This window comes from Cololabis saira, chromosome 8 (assembly GCF_033807715.1).
Source record: "Cololabis saira isolate AMF1-May2022 chromosome 8, fColSai1.1, whole genome shotgun sequence".
NCBI classification, from domain to species: Eukaryota; Metazoa; Chordata; class Actinopteri; order Beloniformes; family Belonidae; genus Cololabis; species Cololabis saira.
The window spans coordinates 41975372-42000057 of NC_084594.1; the positions used below are offsets into that span (position 1 = coordinate 41975372).

At 43.8% G+C, this 24686-nt stretch overlaps 58 non-coding genes across 58 annotated transcripts; all 58 read left to right on the top strand.

The window, feature by feature from the left end:
* The first annotated feature begins 129 nt into the window (after window positions 1-129).
* Window positions 130-202, top strand: trnaf-gaa (transfer RNA phenylalanine (anticodon GAA)). The gene has a single exon. It is a non-coding gene; the product is annotated as a tRNA-Phe (tRNA).
* A 313-nt stretch (window positions 203-515) lies between these two features.
* trnaf-gaa (transfer RNA phenylalanine (anticodon GAA)) lies at window positions 516-588 on the top strand. The gene has a single exon. It is a non-coding gene; the product is annotated as a tRNA-Phe (tRNA).
* A 313-nt stretch (window positions 589-901) lies between these two features.
* On the top strand, window positions 902-974 carry trnaf-gaa (transfer RNA phenylalanine (anticodon GAA)). Its single transcript has one exon. It is a non-coding gene; the product is annotated as a tRNA-Phe (tRNA).
* Window positions 975-1287: 313 nt separating this feature from the next.
* Window positions 1288-1360, top strand: trnaf-gaa (transfer RNA phenylalanine (anticodon GAA)). The gene has a single exon. It is a non-coding gene; the product is annotated as a tRNA-Phe (tRNA).
* A 313-nt stretch (window positions 1361-1673) lies between these two features.
* On the top strand, window positions 1674-1746 carry trnaf-gaa (transfer RNA phenylalanine (anticodon GAA)). The gene has a single exon. It is a non-coding gene; the product is annotated as a tRNA-Phe (tRNA).
* A 313-nt stretch (window positions 1747-2059) lies between these two features.
* trnaf-gaa (transfer RNA phenylalanine (anticodon GAA)) lies at window positions 2060-2132 on the top strand. The gene has a single exon. It is a non-coding gene; the product is annotated as a tRNA-Phe (tRNA).
* Window positions 2133-2444: 312 nt separating this feature from the next.
* Window positions 2445-2517, top strand: trnaf-gaa (transfer RNA phenylalanine (anticodon GAA)). Its single transcript has one exon. It is a non-coding gene; the product is annotated as a tRNA-Phe (tRNA).
* Window positions 2518-2830: 313 nt separating this feature from the next.
* Window positions 2831-2903, top strand: trnaf-gaa (transfer RNA phenylalanine (anticodon GAA)). The gene has a single exon. It is a non-coding gene; the product is annotated as a tRNA-Phe (tRNA).
* Window positions 2904-3216: 313 nt separating this feature from the next.
* On the top strand, window positions 3217-3289 carry trnaf-gaa (transfer RNA phenylalanine (anticodon GAA)). Its single transcript has one exon. It is a non-coding gene; the product is annotated as a tRNA-Phe (tRNA).
* A 313-nt stretch (window positions 3290-3602) lies between these two features.
* trnaf-gaa (transfer RNA phenylalanine (anticodon GAA)) lies at window positions 3603-3675 on the top strand. The gene has a single exon. It is a non-coding gene; the product is annotated as a tRNA-Phe (tRNA).
* Window positions 3676-3988: 313 nt separating this feature from the next.
* On the top strand, window positions 3989-4061 carry trnaf-gaa (transfer RNA phenylalanine (anticodon GAA)). The gene has a single exon. It is a non-coding gene; the product is annotated as a tRNA-Phe (tRNA).
* Window positions 4062-4374: 313 nt separating this feature from the next.
* On the top strand, window positions 4375-4447 carry trnaf-gaa (transfer RNA phenylalanine (anticodon GAA)). Its single transcript has one exon. It is a non-coding gene; the product is annotated as a tRNA-Phe (tRNA).
* A 313-nt stretch (window positions 4448-4760) lies between these two features.
* Window positions 4761-4833, top strand: trnaf-gaa (transfer RNA phenylalanine (anticodon GAA)). The gene has a single exon. It is a non-coding gene; the product is annotated as a tRNA-Phe (tRNA).
* A 313-nt stretch (window positions 4834-5146) lies between these two features.
* Window positions 5147-5219, top strand: trnaf-gaa (transfer RNA phenylalanine (anticodon GAA)). The gene has a single exon. It is a non-coding gene; the product is annotated as a tRNA-Phe (tRNA).
* Window positions 5220-5532: 313 nt separating this feature from the next.
* On the top strand, window positions 5533-5605 carry trnaf-gaa (transfer RNA phenylalanine (anticodon GAA)). The gene has a single exon. It is a non-coding gene; the product is annotated as a tRNA-Phe (tRNA).
* Window positions 5606-5917: 312 nt separating this feature from the next.
* trnaf-gaa (transfer RNA phenylalanine (anticodon GAA)) lies at window positions 5918-5990 on the top strand. The gene has a single exon. It is a non-coding gene; the product is annotated as a tRNA-Phe (tRNA).
* Window positions 5991-6303: 313 nt separating this feature from the next.
* Window positions 6304-6376, top strand: trnaf-gaa (transfer RNA phenylalanine (anticodon GAA)). Its single transcript has one exon. It is a non-coding gene; the product is annotated as a tRNA-Phe (tRNA).
* Window positions 6377-6689: 313 nt separating this feature from the next.
* On the top strand, window positions 6690-6762 carry trnaf-gaa (transfer RNA phenylalanine (anticodon GAA)). Its single transcript has one exon. It is a non-coding gene; the product is annotated as a tRNA-Phe (tRNA).
* A 312-nt stretch (window positions 6763-7074) lies between these two features.
* Window positions 7075-7147, top strand: trnaf-gaa (transfer RNA phenylalanine (anticodon GAA)). The gene has a single exon. It is a non-coding gene; the product is annotated as a tRNA-Phe (tRNA).
* A 313-nt stretch (window positions 7148-7460) lies between these two features.
* trnaf-gaa (transfer RNA phenylalanine (anticodon GAA)) lies at window positions 7461-7533 on the top strand. The gene has a single exon. It is a non-coding gene; the product is annotated as a tRNA-Phe (tRNA).
* Window positions 7534-7846: 313 nt separating this feature from the next.
* Window positions 7847-7919, top strand: trnaf-gaa (transfer RNA phenylalanine (anticodon GAA)). The gene has a single exon. It is a non-coding gene; the product is annotated as a tRNA-Phe (tRNA).
* A 313-nt stretch (window positions 7920-8232) lies between these two features.
* trnaf-gaa (transfer RNA phenylalanine (anticodon GAA)) lies at window positions 8233-8305 on the top strand. Its single transcript has one exon. It is a non-coding gene; the product is annotated as a tRNA-Phe (tRNA).
* Window positions 8306-8617: 312 nt separating this feature from the next.
* Window positions 8618-8690, top strand: trnaf-gaa (transfer RNA phenylalanine (anticodon GAA)). Its single transcript has one exon. It is a non-coding gene; the product is annotated as a tRNA-Phe (tRNA).
* A 310-nt stretch (window positions 8691-9000) lies between these two features.
* On the top strand, window positions 9001-9073 carry trnaf-gaa (transfer RNA phenylalanine (anticodon GAA)). Its single transcript has one exon. It is a non-coding gene; the product is annotated as a tRNA-Phe (tRNA).
* A 313-nt stretch (window positions 9074-9386) lies between these two features.
* trnaf-gaa (transfer RNA phenylalanine (anticodon GAA)) lies at window positions 9387-9459 on the top strand. The gene has a single exon. It is a non-coding gene; the product is annotated as a tRNA-Phe (tRNA).
* A 313-nt stretch (window positions 9460-9772) lies between these two features.
* Window positions 9773-9845, top strand: trnaf-gaa (transfer RNA phenylalanine (anticodon GAA)). The gene has a single exon. It is a non-coding gene; the product is annotated as a tRNA-Phe (tRNA).
* A 313-nt stretch (window positions 9846-10158) lies between these two features.
* trnaf-gaa (transfer RNA phenylalanine (anticodon GAA)) lies at window positions 10159-10231 on the top strand. The gene has a single exon. It is a non-coding gene; the product is annotated as a tRNA-Phe (tRNA).
* Window positions 10232-10544: 313 nt separating this feature from the next.
* trnaf-gaa (transfer RNA phenylalanine (anticodon GAA)) lies at window positions 10545-10617 on the top strand. The gene has a single exon. It is a non-coding gene; the product is annotated as a tRNA-Phe (tRNA).
* Window positions 10618-10930: 313 nt separating this feature from the next.
* On the top strand, window positions 10931-11003 carry trnaf-gaa (transfer RNA phenylalanine (anticodon GAA)). The gene has a single exon. It is a non-coding gene; the product is annotated as a tRNA-Phe (tRNA).
* Window positions 11004-11695: 692 nt separating this feature from the next.
* On the top strand, window positions 11696-11768 carry trnaf-gaa (transfer RNA phenylalanine (anticodon GAA)). The gene has a single exon. It is a non-coding gene; the product is annotated as a tRNA-Phe (tRNA).
* Window positions 11769-12080: 312 nt separating this feature from the next.
* On the top strand, window positions 12081-12153 carry trnaf-gaa (transfer RNA phenylalanine (anticodon GAA)). The gene has a single exon. It is a non-coding gene; the product is annotated as a tRNA-Phe (tRNA).
* Window positions 12154-12922: 769 nt separating this feature from the next.
* trnaf-gaa (transfer RNA phenylalanine (anticodon GAA)) lies at window positions 12923-12995 on the top strand. Its single transcript has one exon. It is a non-coding gene; the product is annotated as a tRNA-Phe (tRNA).
* A 313-nt stretch (window positions 12996-13308) lies between these two features.
* On the top strand, window positions 13309-13381 carry trnaf-gaa (transfer RNA phenylalanine (anticodon GAA)). The gene has a single exon. It is a non-coding gene; the product is annotated as a tRNA-Phe (tRNA).
* Window positions 13382-13695: 314 nt separating this feature from the next.
* trnaf-gaa (transfer RNA phenylalanine (anticodon GAA)) lies at window positions 13696-13768 on the top strand. Its single transcript has one exon. It is a non-coding gene; the product is annotated as a tRNA-Phe (tRNA).
* Window positions 13769-14080: 312 nt separating this feature from the next.
* Window positions 14081-14153, top strand: trnaf-gaa (transfer RNA phenylalanine (anticodon GAA)). Its single transcript has one exon. It is a non-coding gene; the product is annotated as a tRNA-Phe (tRNA).
* Window positions 14154-14466: 313 nt separating this feature from the next.
* On the top strand, window positions 14467-14539 carry trnaf-gaa (transfer RNA phenylalanine (anticodon GAA)). Its single transcript has one exon. It is a non-coding gene; the product is annotated as a tRNA-Phe (tRNA).
* Window positions 14540-14852: 313 nt separating this feature from the next.
* trnaf-gaa (transfer RNA phenylalanine (anticodon GAA)) lies at window positions 14853-14925 on the top strand. The gene has a single exon. It is a non-coding gene; the product is annotated as a tRNA-Phe (tRNA).
* A 313-nt stretch (window positions 14926-15238) lies between these two features.
* trnaf-gaa (transfer RNA phenylalanine (anticodon GAA)) lies at window positions 15239-15311 on the top strand. The gene has a single exon. It is a non-coding gene; the product is annotated as a tRNA-Phe (tRNA).
* A 312-nt stretch (window positions 15312-15623) lies between these two features.
* Window positions 15624-15696, top strand: trnaf-gaa (transfer RNA phenylalanine (anticodon GAA)). Its single transcript has one exon. It is a non-coding gene; the product is annotated as a tRNA-Phe (tRNA).
* A 313-nt stretch (window positions 15697-16009) lies between these two features.
* On the top strand, window positions 16010-16082 carry trnaf-gaa (transfer RNA phenylalanine (anticodon GAA)). Its single transcript has one exon. It is a non-coding gene; the product is annotated as a tRNA-Phe (tRNA).
* A 311-nt stretch (window positions 16083-16393) lies between these two features.
* On the top strand, window positions 16394-16466 carry trnaf-gaa (transfer RNA phenylalanine (anticodon GAA)). The gene has a single exon. It is a non-coding gene; the product is annotated as a tRNA-Phe (tRNA).
* A 313-nt stretch (window positions 16467-16779) lies between these two features.
* Window positions 16780-16852, top strand: trnaf-gaa (transfer RNA phenylalanine (anticodon GAA)). Its single transcript has one exon. It is a non-coding gene; the product is annotated as a tRNA-Phe (tRNA).
* Window positions 16853-17165: 313 nt separating this feature from the next.
* Window positions 17166-17238, top strand: trnaf-gaa (transfer RNA phenylalanine (anticodon GAA)). The gene has a single exon. It is a non-coding gene; the product is annotated as a tRNA-Phe (tRNA).
* A 313-nt stretch (window positions 17239-17551) lies between these two features.
* trnaf-gaa (transfer RNA phenylalanine (anticodon GAA)) lies at window positions 17552-17624 on the top strand. Its single transcript has one exon. It is a non-coding gene; the product is annotated as a tRNA-Phe (tRNA).
* A 312-nt stretch (window positions 17625-17936) lies between these two features.
* Window positions 17937-18009, top strand: trnaf-gaa (transfer RNA phenylalanine (anticodon GAA)). Its single transcript has one exon. It is a non-coding gene; the product is annotated as a tRNA-Phe (tRNA).
* Window positions 18010-18322: 313 nt separating this feature from the next.
* Window positions 18323-18395, top strand: trnaf-gaa (transfer RNA phenylalanine (anticodon GAA)). The gene has a single exon. It is a non-coding gene; the product is annotated as a tRNA-Phe (tRNA).
* A 313-nt stretch (window positions 18396-18708) lies between these two features.
* On the top strand, window positions 18709-18781 carry trnaf-gaa (transfer RNA phenylalanine (anticodon GAA)). The gene has a single exon. It is a non-coding gene; the product is annotated as a tRNA-Phe (tRNA).
* Window positions 18782-19094: 313 nt separating this feature from the next.
* Window positions 19095-19167, top strand: trnaf-gaa (transfer RNA phenylalanine (anticodon GAA)). Its single transcript has one exon. It is a non-coding gene; the product is annotated as a tRNA-Phe (tRNA).
* Window positions 19168-19472: 305 nt separating this feature from the next.
* On the top strand, window positions 19473-19545 carry trnaf-gaa (transfer RNA phenylalanine (anticodon GAA)). Its single transcript has one exon. It is a non-coding gene; the product is annotated as a tRNA-Phe (tRNA).
* Window positions 19546-19858: 313 nt separating this feature from the next.
* Window positions 19859-19931, top strand: trnaf-gaa (transfer RNA phenylalanine (anticodon GAA)). The gene has a single exon. It is a non-coding gene; the product is annotated as a tRNA-Phe (tRNA).
* Window positions 19932-20244: 313 nt separating this feature from the next.
* trnaf-gaa (transfer RNA phenylalanine (anticodon GAA)) lies at window positions 20245-20317 on the top strand. The gene has a single exon. It is a non-coding gene; the product is annotated as a tRNA-Phe (tRNA).
* Window positions 20318-20630: 313 nt separating this feature from the next.
* Window positions 20631-20703, top strand: trnaf-gaa (transfer RNA phenylalanine (anticodon GAA)). Its single transcript has one exon. It is a non-coding gene; the product is annotated as a tRNA-Phe (tRNA).
* Window positions 20704-21007: 304 nt separating this feature from the next.
* Window positions 21008-21080, top strand: trnaf-gaa (transfer RNA phenylalanine (anticodon GAA)). Its single transcript has one exon. It is a non-coding gene; the product is annotated as a tRNA-Phe (tRNA).
* A 313-nt stretch (window positions 21081-21393) lies between these two features.
* Window positions 21394-21466, top strand: trnaf-gaa (transfer RNA phenylalanine (anticodon GAA)). Its single transcript has one exon. It is a non-coding gene; the product is annotated as a tRNA-Phe (tRNA).
* A 313-nt stretch (window positions 21467-21779) lies between these two features.
* On the top strand, window positions 21780-21852 carry trnaf-gaa (transfer RNA phenylalanine (anticodon GAA)). The gene has a single exon. It is a non-coding gene; the product is annotated as a tRNA-Phe (tRNA).
* A 313-nt stretch (window positions 21853-22165) lies between these two features.
* trnaf-gaa (transfer RNA phenylalanine (anticodon GAA)) lies at window positions 22166-22238 on the top strand. Its single transcript has one exon. It is a non-coding gene; the product is annotated as a tRNA-Phe (tRNA).
* A 312-nt stretch (window positions 22239-22550) lies between these two features.
* On the top strand, window positions 22551-22623 carry trnaf-gaa (transfer RNA phenylalanine (anticodon GAA)). The gene has a single exon. It is a non-coding gene; the product is annotated as a tRNA-Phe (tRNA).
* A 313-nt stretch (window positions 22624-22936) lies between these two features.
* Window positions 22937-23009, top strand: trnaf-gaa (transfer RNA phenylalanine (anticodon GAA)). The gene has a single exon. It is a non-coding gene; the product is annotated as a tRNA-Phe (tRNA).
* Window positions 23010-24686: the final 1677 nt, after the last annotated feature.

A 24686-nucleotide genomic window follows, 5' to 3' on the forward strand; every position in this document is an offset into this window, starting at 1 on the left:
CTGACTACAATTGAAATGTTTTACAGACACCATTGATTCAAAATATGAATATTGTCAACAATTTTTAACACAGACCAACCAGTGGGTGATAGGAGCAATGTCACAGGTATACATGGCAACTTGTAACACGCCGAAATAGCTCAGTTGGGAGAGCGTTAGACTGAAGATCTAAAGGTCCCTGGTCCGATCCCGGGTTTCGGCAGCCGTTTGAATTTTAAGGTATCTGAAGTTTTAAAGAGTGCATGAGGCTGAAGAACAGAAAGCCTTTTGACAGAGACCGACAAACAGGCTTCAGCACAGATGAGACAGGTATACCTGGCAACTTCTAATGTGCCGTAATAGCTCAGTTACGGACAACGTTAGGCTGAAGAGCTAAAGGTCCCTGCCTGATAACAATTGAAAGGTTTTACAGAGACCATTGATTCGAAATATGAATATTGTCAACAATTTTTAACACAGACCAACCAGTGGGTCATAGCAGCAATGTCACAGGTATACATGGCAACTTGTAACACGCCGAAATAGCTCAGTTGGGAGAGCGTTAGACTGAAGATCTAAAGGTCCCTGGTTCGATCCGGGGTTTCGGCAGCGGTTTGAATTTCAAGGTATCTGAAGTTTTAAAGAGTGCATGAGGCTGAAGAACTGAAAGCCTTTTGACAGAGACCGACAAACAGGCTTCAGCACCGATGACACAGGTATACCTGGCAACTTCTAACATGCTGTAATAGCTCAGTTACGGACAAGGTTAGGCTGAAGAGCTAAATGTCCCTCCCTGACTACAATTGAAAGGTTTTACAGAGACCATTGATTCAAAATATGAATATTGTCAACAATTTTTAACACAGACCAACCAGTGGGCGATAGCAGCAATGTCACAGGTATACATGGCAAATGGTAACATGCCGAAATAGCTCAGTTGGGAGAGCGTTAGACTGAAGATCTAAAGGTCCCTGGTCCGATCCCGGGTTTCGGCAGCCGTTTGAATTTGAAAGTATCTGAAGTTTTAAAGAGAGCATGAGGCTGTAGAACTGAAAGCCTTTTGACAGAGACCGACAAACAGGCTTCAGCACCGATGACACAGGTATACCTGGCAACTTCTAACATGCTGTAATAGCTCAGTTACGGACAAGGTTAGGCTGAAGAGCTAAATGTCCCTCCCTGACTACAATTGAAATGTTTTACAGACACCATTGATTCAAAATATGAATATTGTCAACAATTTTTAACACAGACCAACCAGTGGGTGATAGCAGCAATGTCACAGGTATACATGGCAACTTGTAACACGCCGAAATAGCTCAGTTGGGAGAGCGTTAGACTGAAGATCTAAAGGTCCCTGGTCCGATCCCGGGTTTCGGCAGCAGTTTGAATTTGAAAGTATCTGAAGTTTTAAAGAGAGCATGAGGCTGAAGAACTAAAAGCCTTTTGACAGAGACCGACAAACAGGCTTCAGCACCGATGAGACAGGTATACCTGGCAACTTCTAACATGCCGTAATAGCTCAGTTACGGACAAGGTTAGGCTGAAGAGCTAAATGTCCCTCCCTGACTACAATTGAAATGTTTTACAGACACCATTGATTCAAAATATGAATATTGTCAACAATTTTTAACACAGACCAACCAGTGGGTGATAGGAGCAATGTCACAGGTATACATGGCAACTTGTAACACGCCGAAATAGCTCAGTTGGGAGAGCGTTAGACTGAAGATCTAAAGATCCCTGGTCCGATCCCGGGTTTCGGCAACCGTTTGAATTTCAAGGTATCTGAAGTTTTAAAGAGAGCATGAGGCTGAAGAACTGAAAGCCTTTTGACAGAGACCGACAAACAGGCTTCAGCACCGATGAGACAGGTATACCTGGCAACTTCTAACATGCCGTAATAGCTCAGTTACGGACAACGTTAGGCTGAAGAGCTAAAAGTCCCTGCCTGATAACATTTGAAAGGTTTTACAGAGACCATTGATTCAAAATATGAATATTGTCAACAATTTTTAACACAGACCAACCAGTGGGTGATAGCAGCAATGTCACAGGTATACATGGCAAATGGTAACATGCCGAAATAGCTCAGTTGGGAGAGCGTTAGACTGAAGATCTAAAGGTCCCTGGTCCGATCCCGGGTTTCGGCAGCCGTTTGAATTTGATAGTATCTGAAGTTTTAAAGAGAGCATGAGGCTGAAGAACTGAAAGGCTTTTGACAGAGACCGACAAACAGGCTTCAGCACCGATGAGGCAGGTATACCTGGCAATTCTAACATGCCGTAATAGCTCAGTTACGGACAACGTTAGGCTGAAGAGCTAAAGGTCCCTGCCTGATAACAATTGAAAGGTTTTACAGAGACCATTGATTCAAAATATGAATATTGTCAACAATTTTTAACACAGACCAACCAGTGGGTGATAGCAGCAATGTCACAGGTATACATGGCAACTTGTAACACGCCGCAATAGCTCAGTTGGGAGAGCGTTAGACTGAAGATCTAAAGGTCCCTGGTCCGATCCAGGGTTTCGGCAGCCGTTTGAATTTGAAAGTGTCTGAAGTTTTAAAGAGAGCATGAGGCTGAAGAACTGAAAGCTTTTTGACAGAGACCGACAAACAGGCTTCAGCACCGATGAGACAGGTATACCTGGCAACTTCTAACATGTCGTAATAGCTCAGTTACGGACAACGTTAGGCTGAAGAGCTAAAAGTCCCTGCCTGATAACATTTGAAAGGTTTTACAGAGACCATTGATTCAAAATATGAATATTGTCAAAAATTTTTAACACAGACCAACCAGTGGGTGATAGCAGCAATGTCACAGGTATACATGGCAACTTGTAACACGCCGAAATAGCTCAGTTGGGAGAGCGTTAGACTGAAGATCTAAAGGTCCCTGGTCCGATCCCGGGTTTCGGCAGCAGTTTGAATTTGAAAGTATCTGAAGTTTTAAAGAGAGCATGAGGCTGAAGAACTGAAAGCCTTTTGACAGAGACCGACAAACAGGCTTCAGCACCGATGAGACAGGTATACCTGGCAACTTCTAACATGCCGTAATAGCTCAGTTACGGACAACGTTAGGCTGAAGAGCTAAAAGTCCCTGCCTGATAACAATTGAAAGGTTTTACAGAGACCATTGATTCAAAATATGAATATTGTCAACAATTTTTAACACAGACCAACCAGTGGGTGATAGCAGCAATGTCACAGGTATACATGGCAACTTGTAACACGCCGCAATAGCTCAGTTGGGAGAGCGTTAGACTGAAGATCTAAAGGTCCCTGGTCCGATCCCAGGTTTCGGCAGCCGTTTGAATTTGAAAGTATCTGAAGTTTTAAAGAGAGCATGAGGCTGAAGAACTGAAAGCTTTTTGACAGAGACCGACAAACAGGCTTCAGCACCGATGAGACAGGTATACCTGGCAACTTCTAACATGCTGTAATAGCTCAGTTACGGACAAGGTTAGGCTGAAGAGCTAAATGTCCCTCCCTGACTACAATTGAAATGTTTTACAGACACCATTGATTCAAAATATGAATATTGTCAACAATTTTTAACACAGACCAACCAGTGGGTGATAGGAGCAATGTCACAGGTATACATGGCAACTTGTAACACGCCGAAATAGCTCAGTTGGGAGAGCGTTAGACTGAAGATCTAAAGGTCCCTGGTCCGATCCCGGGTTTCGGCAACCGTTTGAATTTCAAGGTATCTGAAGTTTTAAAGAGAGCCTGAGGCTGAAGAACTGAAAGCCTTTTGACAGAGACCGACAAACAGGCTTCAGCACCGATGACACAGGTATACCTGGCAACTTCTAACATGCTGTAATAGCTCAGTTACGGACAAGGTTAGGCTGAAGAGCTAAATGTCCCTCCCTGACTACAATTGAAATGTTTTACAGACACCATTGATTCAAAATATGAATATTGTCAACAATTTTTAACACAGACCAACCAGTGGGTGATAGGAGCAATGTCACAGGTATACATGGCAACTTGTAACACGCCGAAATAGCTCAGTTGGGAGAGCGTTAGACTGAAGATCTAAAGGTCCCTGGTCCGATCCCGGGTTTCGGCAGCCGTTTGAATTTTAAGGTATCTGAAGTTTTAAAGAGTGCATGAGGCTGAAGAACAGAAAGCCTTTTGACAGAGACCGACAAACAGGCTTCAGCACAGATGAGACAGGTATACCTGGCAACTTCTAATGTGCCGTAATAGCTCAGTTACGGACAACGTTAGGCTGAAGAGCTAAAGGTCCCTGCCTGATAACAATTGAAAGGTTTTACAGAGACCATTGATTCGAAATATGAATATTGTCAACAATTTTTAACACAGACCAACCAGTGGGTCATAGCAGCAATGTCACAGGTATACATGGCAACTTGTAACACGCCGAAATAGCTCAGTTGGGAGAGCGTTAGACTGAAGATCTAAAGGTCCCTGGTTCGATCCGGGGTTTCGGCAGCGGTTTGAATTTCAAGGTATCTGAAGTTTTAAAGAGTGCATGAGGCTGAAGAACTGAAAGCCTTTTGACAGAGACCGACAAACAGGCTTCAGCACCGATGACACAGGTATACCTGGCAACTTCTAACATGCTGTAATAGCTCAGTTACGGACAAGGTTAGGCTGAAGAGCTAAATGTCCCTCCCTGACTACAATTGAAAGGTTTTACAGAGACCATTGATTCAAAATATGAATATTGTCAACAATTTTTAACACAGACCAACCAGTGGGCGATAGCAGCAATGTCACAGGTATACATGGCAAATGGTAACATGCCGAAATAGCTCAGTTGGGAGAGCGTTAGACTGAAGATCTAAAGGTCCCTGGTCCGATCCCGGGTTTCGGCAGCCGTTTGAATTTGAAAGTATCTGAAGTTTTAAAGAGAGCATGAGGCTGTAGAACTGAAAGCCTTTTGACAGAGACCGACAAACAGGCTTCAGCACCGATGACACAGGTATACCTGGCAACTTCTAACATGCTGTAATAGCTCAGTTACGGACAAGGTTAGGCTGAAGAGCTAAATGTCCCTCCCTGACTACAATTGAAATGTTTTACAGACACCATTGATTCAAAATATGAATATTGTCAACAATTTTTAACACAGACCAACCAGTGGGTGATAGGAGCAATGTCACAGGTATACATGGCAACTTGTAACACGCCGAAATAGCTCAGTTGGGAGAGCGTTAGACTGAAGATCTAAAGGTCCCTGGTCCGATCCCGGGTTTCGGCAACCGTTTGAATTTCAAGGTATCTGAACTTTTAAAGAGAGCATGAGGCTGAAGAACTGAAAGCCTTTTGACAGAGACCGACAAACAGGCTTCAGCACCGATGAGACAGGTATACCTGGCAACTTCTAACATGCCGTAATAGCTCAGTTACGGACAACGTTAGGCTGAAGAGCTAAAAGTCCCTGCCTGATAACATTTGAAAGGTTTTACAGAGACCATTGATTCAAAATAGGAATATTGTCAACAATTTTTAACACAGACCAACCAGTGGGTGATAGCAGCAATGTCACAGGTATACATGGCAAATGGTAACATGCCAAAATATCTCAGTTGGGAGAGCGTTAGACTGAAGATCTAAAGGTCCCTGGTCCGATCCCGGGTTTCGGCAGCCGTTTGAATTTGAAAGTATCTGAAGTTTTAAAGAGAGCATGAGGCTGAAGAACTGAAAGGCTTTTGACAGAGACCGACAAACAGGCTTCAGCACCGATGAGGCAGGTATACCTGGCAATTCTAACATGCCGTAATAGCTCAGTTACGGACAACGTTAGGCTGAAGAGCTAAAGGTCCCTGCCTGATAACAATTGAAAGGTTTTACAGAGACCATTGATTCAAAATATGAATATTGTCAACAATTTTTAACACAGACCAACCAGTGGGTGATAGCAGCAATGTCACAGGTATACATGGCAACTTGTAACACGCCGAAATAGCTCAGTTGGGAGAGCGTTAGACTGAAGATCTAAAGGTCCCTGGTCCGATCCCGGGTTTCGGCAGCAGTTTGAATTTGAAAGTATCTGAAGTTTTAAAGAGAGCATGAGGCTGAAGAACTGAAAGCCTTTTGACAGAGACCGACAAACAGGCTTCAGCACCGATGAGACAGGTATACCTGGCAACTTCTAACATGCCGTAATAGCTCAGTTACGGACAAGGTTAGGCTGAAGAGCTAAATGTCCCTCCCTGACTACAATTGAAATGTTTTACAGACACCATTGATTCAAAATATGAATATTGTCAACAATTTTTAACACAGACCAACCAGTGGGTGATAGGAGCAATGTCACAGGTATACATGGCAACTTGTAACACGCCGAAATAGCTCAGTTGGGAGAGCGTTAGACTGAAGATCTAAAGGTCCCTGGTCCGATCCCGGGTTTCGGCAACCGTTTGAATTTCAAGGTATCTGAAGTTTTAAAGAGAGCATGAGGCTGAAGAACTGAAAGCCTTTTGACAGAGACCGACAAACAGGCTTCAGCACCGATGAGACAGGTATACCTGGCAACTTCTAACATGCCGTAATAGCTCAGTTACGGACAACGTTAGGCTGAAGAGCTAAAAGTCCCTGCCTGATAACATTTGAAAGGTTTTACAGAGACCATTTATTCAAAATATGAATATTGTCAACAATTTTTAACACAGACCAACCAGTGGGTGATAGCAGCAATGTCACAGGTATACATGGCAAATGGTAACATGCCGAAATAGCTCAGTTGGGAGAGCGTTAGACTGAAGATCTAAAGGTCCCTGGTCCGATCCCGGGTTTCGGCAGCCGTTTGAATTTGAAAGTATCTGAAGTTTTAAAGAGAGCATGAGGCTGAAGAACTGAAAGGCTTTTGACAGAGACCGACAAACAGGCTTCAGCACCGATGAGGCAGGTATACCTGGCAATTCTAACATGCCGTAATAGCTCAGTTACGGACAACGTTAGGCTGAAGAGCTAAAGGTCCCTGCCTGATAACAATTGAAAGGTTTTACAGAGACCATTGATTCAAAATATGAATATTGTCAACAATTTTTAACACAGACCAACCAGTGGGTGATAGCAGCAATGTCACAGGTATACATGGCAACTTGTAACACGCCGCAAAAGCTCAGTTGGGAGAGCGTTAGACTGAAGATCTAAAGGTCCCTGGTCCGATCCAGGGTTTCGGCAGCCGTTTGAATTTGAAAGTATCTGAAGTTTTAAAGAGAGCATGAGGCTGAAGAACTGAAAGCTTTTTGACAGAGACCGACAAACAGGCTTCAGCACCGATGAGACAGGTATACCTGGCAACTTCTAACATGTCGTAATAGCTCAGTTACGGACAACGTTAGGCTGAAGAGCTAAAAGTCCCTGCCTGATAACATTTGAAAGGTTTTACAGAGACCATTGATTCAAAATATGAATATTGTCAACAATTTTTAACACAGACCAACCAGTGGGTGATAGCAGCAATGTCACAGGTATACATGGCAACTTGTAACACGCCGAAATAGCTCAGTTGGGAGAGCGTTAGACTGAAGATCTAAAGGTCCCTGGTCAGATCCCGGGTTTCGGCAGCAGTTTGAATTTGAAAGTATCTGAAGTTTTAAAGAGAGCATGAGGCTGAAGAACTGAAAGCCTTTTGACAGAGACCGACAAACAGGCTTCAGCACCGATGACACAGGTATACCTGGCAACTTCTAACATGCTGTAATAGCTCAGTTACGGACAAGGTTAGGCTGAAGAGCTAAATGTCCCTCCCTGACTACAATTGAAATGTTTTACAGACACCATTGATTCAAAATATGAATATTGTCAACAATTTTTAACACAGACCAACCAGTGGGTGATAGGAGCAATGTCACAGGTATACATGGCAACTTGTAACACGCCGAAATAGCTCAGTTGGGAGAGCGTTAGACTGAAGATCTAAAGGTCCCTGGTCCGATCCCGGGTTTCGGCAACCGTTTGAATTTCAAGGTATCTGAACTTTTAAAGAGAGCATGAGGCTGAAGAACTGAAAGCCTTTTGACAGAGACCGACAAACAGGCTTCAGCACCGATGAGACAGGTATACCTGGCAACTTCTAACATGCCTTAATAGCTCAGTTACGGACAACGTTAGGCTGAAGAGCTAAAAGTCCCTGCCTGATAACATTTGAAAGGTTTTACAGAGACCATTGATTCAAAATATGAATATTGTCAACAATTTTTAACACAGACCAACCAGTGGGTGATAGCAGCAATGTCACAGGTATACATGGCAAATGGTAACATGCCGAAATAGCTCAGTTGGGAGAGCGTTAGACTGAAGATCTAAAGGTCCCTGGTCCGATCCCGGGTTTCGGCAGCCGTTTGAATTTGAAAGTATCTGAAGTTTTAAAGAGAGCATGAGGCTGAAGAACTGAAAGGCTTTTGACAGAGACCGACAAACAGGCTTCAGCACCGATGAGGCAGGTATACCTGGCAATTCTAACATGCCGTAATAGCTCAGTTACGGACAACGTTAGGCTGAAGAGCTAAAGGTCCCTGCCTGATAACAATTGAAAGGTTTTACAGAGACCATTGATTCAAAATATGAATATTGTCAACAATTTTTAACACAGACCAACCAGTGGGTGATAGCAGCAATGTCACAGGTATACATGGCAACTTGTAACACGCCGAAATAGCTCAGTTGGGAGAGCGTTAGACTGAAGATCTAAAGGTCCCTGGTCCGATCCCGGGTTTCGGCAGCAGTTTGAATTTGAAAGTATCTGAAGTTTTAAAGAGAGCATGAGGCTGAAGAACTGAAAGCCTTTTGACAGAGACCGACAAACAGGCTTCAGCACCGATGAGACAGGTATACCTGGCAACTTCTAACATGCCGTAATAGCTCAGTTACGGACGTTAGGCTGAAGAGCTAAAAGTCCCTGCCTGATAACAATTGAAAGGTTTTACAGAGACCATTGATTCAAAATATGAATATTGTCAACAATTTTTAACACAGACCAACCAGTGGGCGATAGCAGCAATGTCACAGGTATACATGGCAACTTGTAACACGCCGAAATAGCTCAGTTGGGAGAGCGTTAGACTGAAGATCTAAAGGTCCCTGGTCCGATCCCGGGTTTCGGCAGCCGTTTGAATTTGAAGGTATCTGAAGTTTTAAAGAGTGCATGAGGCTGAAGAACAGAAAGCCTTTTGACAGAGACCGACAAACAGGCTTCAGCACAGATGAGACAGGTATACCTGGCAACTTCTAATGTGCCGTAATAGCTCAGTTACGGACAAGGTTAGGCTGAAGAGCTAAATGTCCCTCCCTGACTACAATTGAAACGTTTTACAGAGACCATTGATTCAAAATATGAATATTGTCAACAATTTTTAACACAGACCAACCAGTGGGCGATAGCAGCAATGTCACAGGTATACATGGCAAATGGTAACATGCCGAAATAGCTCAGTTGGGAGAGCGTTAGACTGAAGATCTAAAGGTCCCTGGTCCGATCCCGGGTTTTGGCAGCCATTTGAATTTGAAAGTATCTGAAGTTTTAAAAAGAGCATGAGGCTGTAGAACTGAAAGCCTTTTGACAGAGACCGACAAACAGGCTTCAGCACCGATGACACAGGTATACCTGGCAACTTCTAACATGCTGTAATAGCTCAGTTACGGACAAGGTTAGGCTGAAGAGCTAAATGCCCCTCCCTGACTACAATTGAAATGTTTTACAGACACCATTGATTCAAAATATGAATATTGTCAACAATTTTTAACACAGACCAACCAGTGGGTGATAGGAGCAATGTCACAGGTATACATGGCAACTTGTAACACGCCGAAATATCTCAGTTGGGAGACCGTTAGACTGAAGATCTAAAGGTCCCTGGTCCGATCCCGGGTTTCGGCAACCGTTTGAATTTGAAAGTATCTGAAGTTTTAAAGAGAGCATGAGGCTGAAGAACTGAAAGCCTTTTGACAGAGACCGACAAACAGGCTTCAGCACCGATGAGACCGGTATACCTGGCAACTTCTAACATGCCGTAATAGCTCAGTTACGGACAACGTTAGGCTGAAGAGCTAAAAGTCCCTGCCTGATAACAATTGAAAGGTTTTACAGAGACCATTGATTCAAAATATGAATATTGTCAACAATTTTTAACACAGACCAACCAGTGGGTGATAGCAGCAATGTCACAGGTATACATGGCAACTTGTAACACGCCGAAATAGCTCAGTTGGGAGAGCGTTAGACTGAAGATCTAAAGGTCCCTGGTCCGATCCCGGGTTTCGGCAGCAGTTTGAATTTGAAAGTATCTGAAGTTTTAAAGAGAGCATGAGGCTGAAGAACTGAAAGCCTTTTGACAGAGACCGACAAACAGGCTTCAGCACCGATGAGACAGGTATACCTGGCAACTTCTAACATGCCGTAATAGCTCAGTTACGGACAACGTTAGGCTGAAGAGCTAAAAGTCCCTGCCTGATAACAATTGAAAGGTTTTACAGAGACCATTGATTCAAAATATGAATATTGTCAACAATTTTTAACACAGACCAACCAGTGGGTGATAGCAGCAATGTCACAGGTATACATGGCAACTTGTAACACGCCGAAATAGCTCAGTTGGGAGAGCGTTAGACTGAAGATCTAAAGGTCCCTGGTTCGATCCCGGGTTTCGGCAGCGGTTTGAATTTCAAGGTATCTGAAGTTTTAAAGAGTGCATGAGGCTGAAGAACAGAAAGGCTTTTGACAGAGACCGACAAACAGGCTTCAGCACCGATGAGACAGGTATACCTGGCAACTTCTAACATGCTGTAATAGCTCAGTTACGGACAAGGTTAGGCTGAAGAGCTAAATGTCCCTCCCTGACTACAATTGAAATGTTTTACAGAGACCATTGATTCAAAATATGAATATTGTCAACAATTTTTAACACAGACCAACCAGTGGGCGATAGCAGCAATGTCACAGGTATACATGGCAAATGGTAACATGCCGAAATAGCTCAGTTGGGAGAGCGTTAGACTGAAGATCTAAAGGTCCCTGGTCCGATCCCGGGTTTCGGCAGCCGTTTGAATTTGAAAGTATCTGAAGTATTAAAGAGAGCATGAGGCTGTAGAACTGAAAGCCTTTTGACAGAGACCGACAAACAGGCTTCAGCACCGATGACACAGGTATACCTGGCAACTTCTAACATGCTGTAATAGCTCAGTTACGGACAAGGTTAGGCTGAAGAGCTAAATGTCCCTCCCTGACTACAATTGAAATGTTTTACAGACACCATTGATTCAAAATATGAATATTGTCAACAATTTTTAACACAGACCAACCAGTGGGTGATAGGAGCAATGTCACAGGTATACATGGCAACTTGTAACACGCCGAAATAGCTCAGTTGGGAGAGCGTTAGACTGAAGATCTAAAAGTCCGATCCCGGGTTTCGGCAACCGTTTGAATTTCAAGGTATTTGAAGTTTTAAAGAGTGCATGAGGCTGAAGAACTGAAAGCCTTTTGACAGAGACCGACAAACAGGCTTCAGCACCGATGAGACCGGTATACCTGGCAACTTCTAACATGCTGTAATAGCTCAGTTACGGACGAGGTTAGGCTGAAGAGCTAAATGTCCCTCCCTGACTACAATTGAAATGTTTTACAGAGACCATTGATTCAAAATATGAATATTGTCAACAATTTTTAACACAGACCAACCAGTGGGTGATAGCAGCAATGTCAGAGTTATACATGGCAAATTGTAACACGCCGAAATAGCTCAGTTGGGAGAGCGTTAGACTGAAGATCTAAAGGTCCCTGGTCCGATCCCGGGTTTCGGCAACCGTTTGAATTTGAAGGTATCTAAAGTCTTAAAGAGTGCATGAGGCTGAAGAACTGAAAGCTTTTTGACAGAGACCGACAAACAGGCTTCAGCACTGATGAGACAGGTATACCTGGCAATTCTAAGATGCCGTAATAGCTCAGTTAGGGACAACGTTAGGCTGAAGAGCTAAAGGTCCCTGCCTGATAACAATTGAAAGGATTTACAGACACCATTGATTCAAAATATGAATATTGTCAACAATTTTTAACACAGACCAACCAGTGGGTGATAGCAGCAATGTCACAGGTATACATGGCAACTTGTAACACACCGAAATAGCTCAGTTGGGAGAGCGTTAGACTGAAGATCTAAAGGTCCCTGGTCCGATCCCGGGTTTCGGCAGCCGTTTGAATTTGAAGGTATCTGAAGTTTTAAAGAGAGCATGAGGCTGAAGAACTGAAAGCCTTTTGAGAGAGACCGACAAACAGGCTTCAGCACCGATGAGACAGGTATACCTGGCAACTTCTAACATGCCGTAATAGCTCAGTTACGGACAACGTTAGGCTGAAGAGCTAAAAGTCCCTGCCTGATAACAATTGAAAGGTTTTACAGAGACCATTGATTCAAAATATGAATATTGTCAACAATTTTTAACACACACCAACCAGTGGGTGATAGCAGCAATGTTTATGTTTATGTTTATTGAAGGATCCCCATTAGAGACACATGACTGAGCCTCTAGTCTTCCTGGGGTCCTGAATAAAACAAATACAATACAAATGTACAGCTAAAAATACAATTTAAAATAAAAACAGAAAATAAAAATAAAAAATAAAATAAAATACAAAGAACACAGATACAAAGAACAGATTCACATTATAAATCAAAAGAACAGATTTACAAATCACAGTTATGTACTTGGCAAATTGGCTAGGTATATCTTGATATTCTTTTTGAAAGTAATTTTGCTATGTATTGTAGAAAATATATTTTTGGGCAGTGCATTCCAGAGGGTTATTGACCTATATATACCAGTATGTTTCAGACAGTTTGATTTAGGTGTTGTTTGTATTCTTATGGTACCAGAAGTTGCTCCCCTGGTGTTGTAACCATGTTCAGAAGTCATTTCTAACTGGTGAGTCACCATTTGTCACATGCCAAATGGTAACATGCCGAAATAGCTCAGTTGGGAGAGCGTTAGACTGAAGATCTAAAGGTCCTTGGTCCGATCCCGGGTTTCGGCAGCCGTTTGAATTTGAAAGTATCTGAAGTTTTAAAGAGAGCATGAGGCTGTAGAACTGAAAGCCTTTTGACAGAGACCGACAAACAGGCTTCAGCACCGATGACACAGGTATACCTGGCAACTTCTAACATGCTGTAATAGCTCAGTTACGGACAAGGTTAGGCTGAAGAGCTAAATGTCCCTCCCTGACTACAATTGAAATGTTTTACAGACACCATTGATTCAAAATATGAATATTGTCAACAATTTTTATCACAGACCAACCAGTGGGTGATAGGAGCAATGTCACAGGTATACATGGCAACTTGTAACACGCCGAAATAGCTCAGTTGGGAGAGCGTTAGACTGAAGATCTAAAGGTCCCTGGTCCGATCCCGGGTTTCGGCAACCATTTGAATTTCAAGATATCTGAAGTTTTAAAGAGTGCATGAGGCTGAAGAACTGAAAGCCTTTTGACAGAGACCGACAAACAGGCTTCAGCACCGATGAGACCGGTATACCTGGCAACTTCTAACATGCTGTAATAGCTCAGTTACGGACAAGGTTAGGCTGAAGAGCTAAATCTCCCTCCTTGACTACAATTGAAATGTTTTACAGAGACCATTGATTCAAAATATGAATATTGTCAACAGTTTTTAACACAGGCCAACCAGTGGGTGATAGCAGCAATGTCAGAGTTATACATTGGCAACTTGTAACACGCCGAAATAGCTCAGTTGGGAGAGCGTTAGACTGAAGATCTAAAGGTCCCTGTTTCGATCCCGGGTTTCGGCAACCGTTTGAATTTGAAGGTATCTAAAGTTTTAAAGAGTGCATGAGGCTGAAGAACTGAAAGCGTTTTGACAGAGACCGACAAACAGGCTTCAGCACTGATGAGACAGGTATACCTGGCAATTCTAACATGCCGTAATAGCTCAGTTAGGGACAAGGTTACGCTGAAGAGCTAAAGGTCCCTGCCTGATACCAATTGAAAGGATTTACAGAGACCATTGATTCAAAATATGAATATTGTCAACAATTTTTAACACAGACCAACCAGTGGGTGATAGCAGCAATGTCACAGGTATACATGGCAACTTGTAACACGCCGAAATAGCTCAGTTGGGAGAGCGTTAGACTGAAGATCTAAAGGTCCCTGGTCCGATCCCGGGTTTCGGCAGCCGTTTGAATTTGAAAGTATCTGAAGTTTTAAAGAGAGCATGAGGCTGAAGAACTGAAAGCCTTTTGACAGAGACCGACAAACAGGCTTCAGCACCGATGAGACAGGTATACCTGGCAACTTCTAACATGCCGTAATAGCTCAGTTACGGACAACGTTAGGCTGAAGAGCTAAAAGTCCCTGCCTGATAACATTTGAAAGGTTTTACAGAGACCATTGATTCAAAATATGAATATTGTCAACAATTTTTAACACAGACCAACCAGTGGGCGATAGCAGCAATGTCACAGGTATACATGGCAAATGGTAACATGCCGAAATAGCTCAGTTGGAAGAGCGTTAGACTGAAGATCTAAAGGTCCTTGGTCCGATCCCGGGTTTCGGCAGCCGTTTGAATTTGAAAGTATCTGAAGTTTTAAAGAGAGCATGAGGCTGTAGAACTGAAAGCCTTTTGACAGAGACCGACAAACAGGCTTCAGCACCGATGACACAGGTATACCTGGCAACTTCTAACATGCTGTAATAGCTCAGTTACGGACAAGGTTAGGCTGAAGAGCTAAATGTCCCTCCCTGACTACAATTGAAATGTTTTACAGACACCATTGATTCAAAATATGAATATTGTCAACAATTTTTATCACAGACCAACCAGTGGGTGATAGGAGCAATGTCACAGGTATACATGGCAACTTGTAACACGCCGAAATAGCTCAGTTGGGAGAGCGTTAGACTGAAGATCTAAAGGTCCCTGGTCCGATCCCGGGTTTCGGCAACCATTTGAATTTCAAGATATCTGAAGTTTTAAAGAGTGCATGAGGCTGAAGAACTGAAAGCCTTTTGACAGAGACCGACAAACAGGCTTCAGCACCGATGAGACCGGTATACCTGGCAACTTCTAACATGCTGTAATAGCTCAGTTACGGACAAGGTTAGGCTGAAGAGCTAAATCTCCCTCCTTGACTACAATTGAAATGTTTAACAGAGACCATTGATTCAAAATATGAATATTGTCAACAATTTTTAACACAGACCAACCAGTGGGTGATAGCAGCAATGTCAGAGTTGTACATGGCAACTTGTAACACGCCGAAATAGCTCAGTTGGGAGAGCGTTAGACTGAAGATCTAAAGGTCCCTGGTCCGATCCCGGGTTTCGGCAACCGTTTGAATTTGAAGGTATCTAAAGTTTTAAAGAGTGCATGAGGCTGAAGAACTGAAAGCGTTTTGACAGAGACCGACAAACAGGCTTCAGCACTGATGAGACAGGTATACCTGGCAATTCTAACATGCCGTAATAGCTCAGTTAGGGACAACGTTAGGCTGAAGAGCTAAAGGTCCCTGCCTGATAACAATTGAAAGGATTTACAGAGACCATTGATTCAAAATATGAATATTGTCAACAATTTTTAACACAGACCAACCAGTGGGTGATAGCAGCAATGTCACAGGTATACATGGCAACTTGTAACACGCCGAAATAGCTCAGTTGGGAGAGCGTTAGACTGAAGTTCTAAAGGTCCCTGGTCCGATCCCGGGTTTCGGCAGCAGTTTGAATTTGAAAGTATATGAAGTTTTAAAGAGAGCATGAGGCTGAAGAACTGAAAGCTTTTTTACAGAGACCGACAAACAGGCTTCAGCACCGATGAGACAGGTATACCTGGCAACTTCTAACATGCTGTAATAGCTCAGTTACGGACAAGGTTAGGCTGAAGAGCTAAATGTCCCTCCCTGACTACAATTGAAATGTTTTACAGAGACCATTGATTCAAAATATGAATATTGTCAACAATTTTTAACACAGACCAACCAGTGGGCGATAGCAGCAATGTCACAGGTATACATGGCAAATGGTAACATGCCGAAATAGCTCAGTTGGGAGAGCGTTAGACTGAAGATCTAAAGGTCCCTGGTCCGATCCCGGGTTTCGGCAGCCGTTTGAATTTGAAATTATCTGAAGTTTTAAAGAGAGCATGAGGCTGAAGAACTGAAAGGCTTTTGACAGAGAATGACAAACAGGCTTCAGCACCGATGAGGCAGGTATACCTGGCAATTCTAACATGCCGTAATAGCTCAGTTAGGGACAACATTAGGCTGAAGAGCTAAAGGTCCCTGCCTGATAACAATTGAAAGGTTTTACAGAGACCATTGATTCGAAATATGAATATTGTCAACAATTTTAAACCAGACCACCCAGTGGGTCATAGCAGCAATGTCACAGGTATACATGGCAACTTGTAACACGCCGAAATAGCTCAGTTGGGAGAGCGTTAGACTGAAGATCTAAAGGTCCCTGGTTCGATCCCGGGTTTCGGCAGCGGTTTGAATTTCAAGGTATCTGAAGTTTTAAGGAGTGCATGAGGCTGAAGAACTGAAAGGCTTTTGACAGAGACCGACAAACAGGCTTCAGCACCGATGAGACAGGTATACCTGGCAACTTCTAACATGCTGTAATAGCTCAGTTACGGACAAGGTTAGGCTGAAGAGCTAAATGTCCCTCCCTGACTACAATTGAAATGTTTTACAGAGACCATTGATTCAAAATATGAATATTGTCAACAATTTTTAACACAGACCAACCAGTGGGCGATAGCAGCAATGTCACAGGTATACATGGCAAATGGTAACATGCCGAAATAGCTCAGTTGGGAGAGTGTTAGACTGAAGATCTAAAGGTCCCTGGTCCGATCCCGGGTTTCGGCAGCCGTTTGAATTTGAAAGTATCTGAAGTTTTAAAGAGAGCATGAGGCTGTAGAACTGAAAGCCTTTTGACAGAGACCGACAAACAGGCTTCAGCACCGATGACACAGGTATACCTGGCAACTTCTAACATGCTGTAATAGCTCAGTTACGGACAAGGTTAGGCTGAAGAGCTAAATGTCCCTCCCTGACTACAATTGAAATGTTTTACAGACACCATTGATTCAAAATATGAATATTGTCAACAATTTTTAAGACAGACCAACCAGTAGGTGATAGGAGCAATGTCACAGGTATACATGGCAACTTGTAACACGCCGAAATAGCTCAGTTGGGAGAGCGTTAGACTGAAGATCTAAAGGTCCCTGGTCCGATCCCGGGTTTCGGCAACCGTTTGAATTTCAAGGTTTCTGAAGTTTTAAAGAGAGCATGAGGCTGAAGAACTGAAAGCCTTTTGACAGAGACCGACAAACAGGCTTCAGCACCGATGAGACAGGTATACCTGGCAACTTCTAACATGCCGTAATAGCTCAGTTACGGACAACGTTAGGCTGAAGAGCTAAAAGTCCCTGCCTGATAACATTTGAAAGGTTTTACAGAGACCATTGATTCAAAATATGAATATTGTCAAAAGATTTTAACACAGACCAACCAGTGGGTGATAGCAGCAATGTCACAGGTATACATGGCAAATGGTAACATGCCGAAATAGCTCAGTTGGGAGAGCGTTAGACTGAAGATCTAAAGGTCCCTGGTCCGATCCCGGGTTTCGGCAGCCGTTTGAATTTGAAAGTATCTGAAGTTTTAAAGAGAGCATGAGGCTGAAGAACTGAAAGGCTTTTGACAGAGACCGACAAACAGGCTTCAGCACCGATGAGGCAGGTATACCTGGCAATTCTAACATGCCGTAATAGCTCAGTTACGGACAACGTTAGGCTGAAGAGCTAAAGGTCCCTGCCTGATAACAATTGAAAGGTTTTACAGAGACCATTGATTCAAAATATGAATATTGTCAACAATTTTTAACACAGACCAACCAGTGGGTGATAGCAGCAATGTCAGAGTTATACATGGCAACTTGTAACACGCCGAAATAGCTCAGTTGGGAGAGCGTTAGACTGAAGATCTAAAGGTCCCTGGTCCGATCCCGGGTTTCGGCAGCAGTTTGAATTTGAAAGTATCTGAAGTTTTAAAGAGAGCATGAGGCTGAAGAACTGAAAGCTTTTTGACAGAGACCGACAAACAGGCTTCAGCACCGATGAGACAGGTATACCTGGCAACTTCTAACATGCCGTAATAGCTCAGTTACGGACAACGTTAGGCCTAAGAGCTAAAAGTCCCTGCCTGATAACATTTGAAAGGTTTTACAGAGACCATTGATTCAAAATAGGAATATTGTCAACAATTTTTAACACAGACCAACCAGTGGGTGATAGCAGCAATGTCACAGGTATACATGGCAACTTGTAACACGCCGAAATAGCTCAGTTGGGAGAGCGTTAGACTGAAGATCTAAAGGTCCCTGGTCCGATCCCGGGTTTCGGCAGCCGTTTGAATTTGAAAGTATCTGAAGTTTTAAAGAGAGCATGAGGCTGAAGAACTGAAAGCTTTTTGACAGAGACCGACAAACAGGCTTCAGCACCGATGAGACAGGTATACCTGGCAACTTCTAACATGTCGTAATAGCTCAGTTACGGACAACGTTAGGCTGAAGAGCTAAAAGTCCCTGCCTGATAACATTTGAAAGGTTTTACAGAGACCATTGATTCAAAATATGAATATTGTCAACAATTTTTAACACAGACCAACCAGTGGGTGATAGCAGCAATGTCACAGGTATACATGGCGAATAGTAACATGCCGAAATAGCTCAGTTGGGAGAGCGTTAGACTGAAGATCTAAAGGCCCCTGGTCCGATCCCGGGTTTCGGCAGCCGTTTGAATTTGAAAGTATCTGAAGTTTTAAAGAGAGCATGAGGCTGAAGAACTGAAAGCCTTTTGACAGAGACCGACAAACAGGCTTCAGCACCGATGAGACCGGTATACCTGGCAACTTCTAACATGCCGTAATAGCTCAGTTACGGACAACGTTAGGCTGAAGAGCTAAAAGTCCCTGCCTGATAACAATTGAAAGGTTTTACAGAGACCATTGATTCAAAATATGAATATTGTCAACAATTTTTAACACAGACCAACCAGTGGGTGATAGCAGCAATGTCACAGGTATACATGGCAAATGGTAACATGCCGTAATAGCTCAGTTGGGAGAGCGTTAGACTGAAGATCTAAAGGTCCCTGGTCCGATCCCGGGTTTCGGCAGCCATTTGAATTTGAAAGTATCTGAAGTTTTAAAAAGAGCATGAGGCTGTAGAACTGAAAGCCTTTTGACAGAGACCGACAGACAGGCTTCAGCACCGATGACACAGGTATACCTGGCAACTTCTAACATGCTGTAATAGCTCAGTTACGGACAAGGTTAGGCTGAAGAGCTAAATGCACCTCCCTGACTACAATTGAAATGTTTTACAGACACCATTGATTCAAAATATGAATATTGTCAACAATTTTTAACACAGACCAACCAGTGGGTGATAACAGCAATGTCACATGCCAAATGGTAACATGCCGAAATAGCTCAGTTGGGAGAGCGTTAGACTGAAGATCTAAAGGTCCCTGGTCCGATCCCGGGTTTCGGCAGCCGTTTGAATTTGAAGGTATCTGAAGTTTTAAAGAGTGCATGAGGCTGAAGAACTGAAAGGCTTTTGACAGAGACCGACAAACAGGCTTCAGCACCGATGAGGCAGGTATACCTGGCAACTTCTAACATGCTGTAATAGCTCAGTTACGGACAAGGTTAGGCTGAAGAGCTAAATGTCCCTCCCTGACTACAATTGAAATGTTTTACAGAGACCATTGATTCAAAATATGAATATTGTCAACAATTTTTAACACAGACCAACCAGTGGACGATAGCAGCAATGTCACAGGTATACATGGCAAATGGTAACATGCCGAAATAGCTCAGTTGGGAGAGCGTTAGACTGAAGATCTAAAGGTCCCTGGTCCGATCCCGGGTTTCGGCAGCCGTTTGAATTTGAAAGTATCTGAAGTTTTAAAGAGAGCATGAGGCTGTAGAACTGAAAGCCTTTTGACAGAGACCGACAAACAGGCTTCAGCACCGATGACACAGGTATACCTGGCAACTTCTAACATGCTGTAATAGCTCAGTTACGGACAAGGTTAGGCTGAAGAGCTAAATGTCCCTCCCTGTCTACAATTGAAATGTTTTACAGACACCATTGATTCAAAATATGAATATTGTCAACAATTTTTAACACAGACCAACCAGTGGGTGATAGGAGCAATGTCACAGGTATACATGGCAACTTGTAACACGCCGAAATAGCTCAGTTGGGAGAGCGTTAGACTGAAGATCTAAAGGTCCCTGGTCCGATCCCGGGTTTCGGCAACCGTTTGAATTTCAAGGTATCTGAAGTTTTAAAGAGTGCATGAGGCTGAAGAACTGAAAGCCTTTTGACAGAGACCGACAAACAGGCTTCAGCACCGATGAGACCGGTATACCTGGCAACTTCTAACATGCTGTAATAGCTCAGTTACGGACAAGGTTAGGCTGAAGAGCTAAATATCCCTCCCTGACTACAATTGAAATGTTTTACAGAGACCATTGATTCAAAATATGAATATTGTCAACAATTTTTAACACAGACCAACCAGTGGGTGATAGCAGCAATGTCAGAGTTATACATGGCAACTTGTAACACGCCGAAATAGCTCAGTTGGGAGAGCGTTAGACTGAAGATCTAAAGGTCCCTGGTCCGATCCCGGGTTTCGGCAACAGTTTGAATTTGAAGGTATCTAAAGTTTTAAAGAGTGCATGAGGCTGAAGAACTGAAAGCGTTTTGACAGAGACCGACAAACAGGCTTCAGCACTGATGAGACAGGTATACCTGGCAATTCTAACATGCCGTAATAGCTCAGTTAGGGACAAGGTTACGCTGAAGAGCTAAAGGTCCCTGTCTGATACCAATTGAAAGGATTTACAGAGACCATTGATTCAAAATATGAATATTGTCAACAATTTTTAACACAGACCAACCAGTGGGTGATAGCAGCAATGTCACATGCCAAATGGTAACATGCCGAAATAGCTCAGTTGGGAGAGCGTTAGACTGAAGATCTAAAGGTCCCTGGTCCGATCCCGGGTTTCGGCAGCCGTTTGAATTTGAAGGTATCTGAAGTTTTAAAGAGTGCATGAGGCTGAAGAACTGAAAGGCTTTTGAAAGAGACCAACAAACAGGCTTCAGCACCGATGAGACAGGTATACCTGGCAACTTCTAACATGCTGTAATAGCTCAGTTACGGACAAGGTTAGGCTGAAGAGCTAAATGTCCCTCCATGACTACAATTGAAATGTTTTACAGAGACCATTGATTCAAAATATGAATATTGTCAACAATTTTTAACACAGACCAACCAGTGGGCGATAGCAGCAATGTCACAGGTATACAAGGCAAATGGTAACATGCCGAAATAGCTCAGTTGGGAGAGCGTTAGACTGAAGATCTAAAGGTCCCTGGTCCGATCCCGGGTTTCGGCAGCCGTTTGAATTTGAAAGTATCTGAAGTTTTAAAGAGAGCATGAGGCTGTAGAACTGAAAGCCTTTTGACAGAGACCGACAAACAGGCTTCAACACCGATGACACAGGTATACCTGGCAACTTCTAACATGCTGTAATAGCTCAGTTACGGACAAGGTTAGGCTGAAGAGCTAAATGTCCCTCCCTGACTACAATTGAAATGTTTTACAGACACCATTGATTCAAAATATGAATATTGTCAACAATTTTTAACACAGACCAACCAGTGGGTGATAGGAGCATTGTCACAGGTATACATGGCAACTTGTAACACGCCGAAATAGCTCAGTTGGGAGAGCGTTAGACTGAAGATCTAAAGGTCCTTGGTCCGATCCCGGGTTTCGGCAACCGTTTGAATTTCAAGGTATCTGAAGTTTTAAAGAGTGCATGAGGCTGAAGAACTGAAAGCCTTTTGACAGAGACCGACAAACAGGCTTCAGCACCGATGAGACCGGTATACCTGGCAACTTCTAACATGCTGTAATAGCTCAGTTGCGGACAAGGTTAGGCTGAAGAGCTAAATCTCCCTCCCTGACTACAATTGAAATGTTTTACAGAGACCATTGATTCAAAATATGAATATTGTCAACAATTTTTAACACAGACCAACCAGTGGGTGATAGCAGCAATGTCAGAGTTATACATGGCAACTTGTAACACGCCGAAATAGCTCAGTTGGGAGAGCGTTAGACTGAAGATCTAAAGGTCCCTGGTCCGATCCCGGGTTTCGGCAACAGTTTGAATTTGAATGTATCTAAAGTTTTAAAGAGTGCATGAGGCTGAAGAACTGAAAGCGTTTTGACAGAGACCGACAAACAGGCTTCCGCACTGATGAGACAGGTATACCTGGCAATTCTAACATGCCGTAATAGCTCAGTTAGGGACAACGTTAGGCTGAAGAGCTAAAGGTCCCTGCCTGATAACAATTGAAAGGATTTACAGAGACCATTGATTCAAAATATGAATATTGTCAACAATTTTTAACACAGACCAACCAGTGGGTGATAGCAGCAATGTCACAGGTATACATGGCAACTTGTAACACGCCGAAATAGCTCAGTTGGGAGAGCGTTAGACTGAAGATCTAAAGGTCCCTGGTCCGATCCCGGGTTTCGGCAGCCGTTTGAATTTGAAAGTATCTGAAGTTTTAAAGAGAGCATGAGGCTGAAGAACTGAAAGCCTTTTGACAGAGACCGACAAACAGGCTTCAGCACCGATGAGACAGGTATACCTGGCAACTTCTAACATGCCGTAATAGCTCAGTTACGGACAACGTTAGGCGGAAGAGCTAAAAGTCCCTGCCTGATAACATTTGAAAGGTTTTACAGAGACCATTGATTCTAAATATGAATATTGTCAACAATTTTTAACACAGACCAACCAGTGGGCGATAGCAGCAATGTCACAGGTATACATGGCAAATGGTAACATGCCGAAATAGCTCAGTTGGGACAGCGTTAGACTGAAGATCTAAAGGTCCTTGGTCCGATCCCGGGTTTCGGCAGCCGTTTGAATTTGAAAGTATCTGAAGTTTTAAAGAGAGCATGAGGCTGTAGAACTGAAAGCCTTTTGACAGAGACCGACAAACAGGCTTCAGCACCGATGACACAGGTATACCTGGCAACTTCTAACATGCTGTAATAGCTCAGTTACGGACAAGGTTAGGCTGAAGAGCTAAATGTCCCTCCCTGACTACAATTGAAATGTTTTACAGACACCATTGATTCAAAATATGAATATTGTGTCACAGGGGTGGCTCAAGTCCCCAATTAAATACTTTCGAGGGTGAGCAGCGCTTAGTAACCCACAACAAAAAGCAGGAGTGCAGCAACAGACATTTATTGCTCCAAGACGGTTATAAAATCAGGGGTGGGGGAGTCACTAAAAATAGAACTGTTCTAAAAATGGCCAATCCATAAAAGGTTAAAGATGAACAGTCTCAGTCATTCTGGGCTCACTGCCCTCTCAGTGTCCCCTCCCTGTTGGCCCACGCCAACAGGGATCCCCGGTCCGAGTCCGCCGGGGGCTCCCCAACCACCTGGGCCCCCATGGGCCTCTGTACATCCGTCCATCCTCCTCAGCTCTGCCCATTCTCCGTCCAGCCACCACAGTCCATCCAATCTTGTTTTCCAACTCTAGTTTTCAACTCTGCAGCTCCCTTGAATATCAAGGGGGGAAGGGAACCCTCCCCTGGTCCACCATTGGTCTGGGGGGCCAGCCTGCAGTGGTTTATTGGCCACTGCAGCTGTCTGTCAGGATTCAGTTGCTGCTTGATTGTGTTCAGCTGTGTCTAATCAACTCAAACAAAAGGTAATTGCATGCCAACTCAAAAACAGAAGAAGTTACATTTCAAACAATAATAATAATAATAAACATCACAGATACAATAGGGTCCTCGCACTTTCAGTGCTCGGGCCCTAATAACTAGACAAAGCAACAAAACATGCATGCAAATAAAATGTTACACTAAAATTTCAAAACAATAAAACGATTAAACACAGCCTGACACTCAGCATGACATCCCCCCACAGTTTACCGTTGGCAGTCCCTGTCAACAATCCCCATGTCCACCAACAGCAGCCTCCAGCGGTTCCTTATCCCAGCAGCTGCAGCCAGCTCTCCGCAGCGTCCAGCAGCCTCCGGTGGTCTCGTGCTGCAGCCAGCTCTCCGCAGCGTCCAGCAGCCCCACCAGTAGCCTCCGGTGGTCTTGTGCCGCAGCCAGCTCTCAGTAGCATCCATCAGCCCCACCAGTAGCCTCTGGTGGTCTCGTGCCACAGCCAGCTCTCAGCAGCATCCAAAAGCCCCACCAGTAGCCTCCGGTGGTCTCGTGCTGCAGCTAGCTCTCAGCAGCATCCATCAGCCCCACCAGTAGCCTCCGGTGGTCTCGTGCTGCAGCCAGCTCTCAGCAGCATCCATCAGCCCCACCAGTAGCCTCCGATGGTCTCGTGCTGCAGCCAGCTCTCAGCAGCATCCATCAGCCCCACCAGTAGCCTCCGATGGTCTCGTGCTGCAGCCAGCTCTCAGCAGCATCCATCAGCCCCACCAGTAGCCTCCGATGGTCTCGTGCTGCAGCCAGCTCTCAGCAGCATCCATCAGCCCCACCAGTAGCCTCCGGTGGTCTCTCTTGCTGCATATGGGCAAAGGTCGCATCACTGTTACGACGGGCAAAACATCCTCAGGG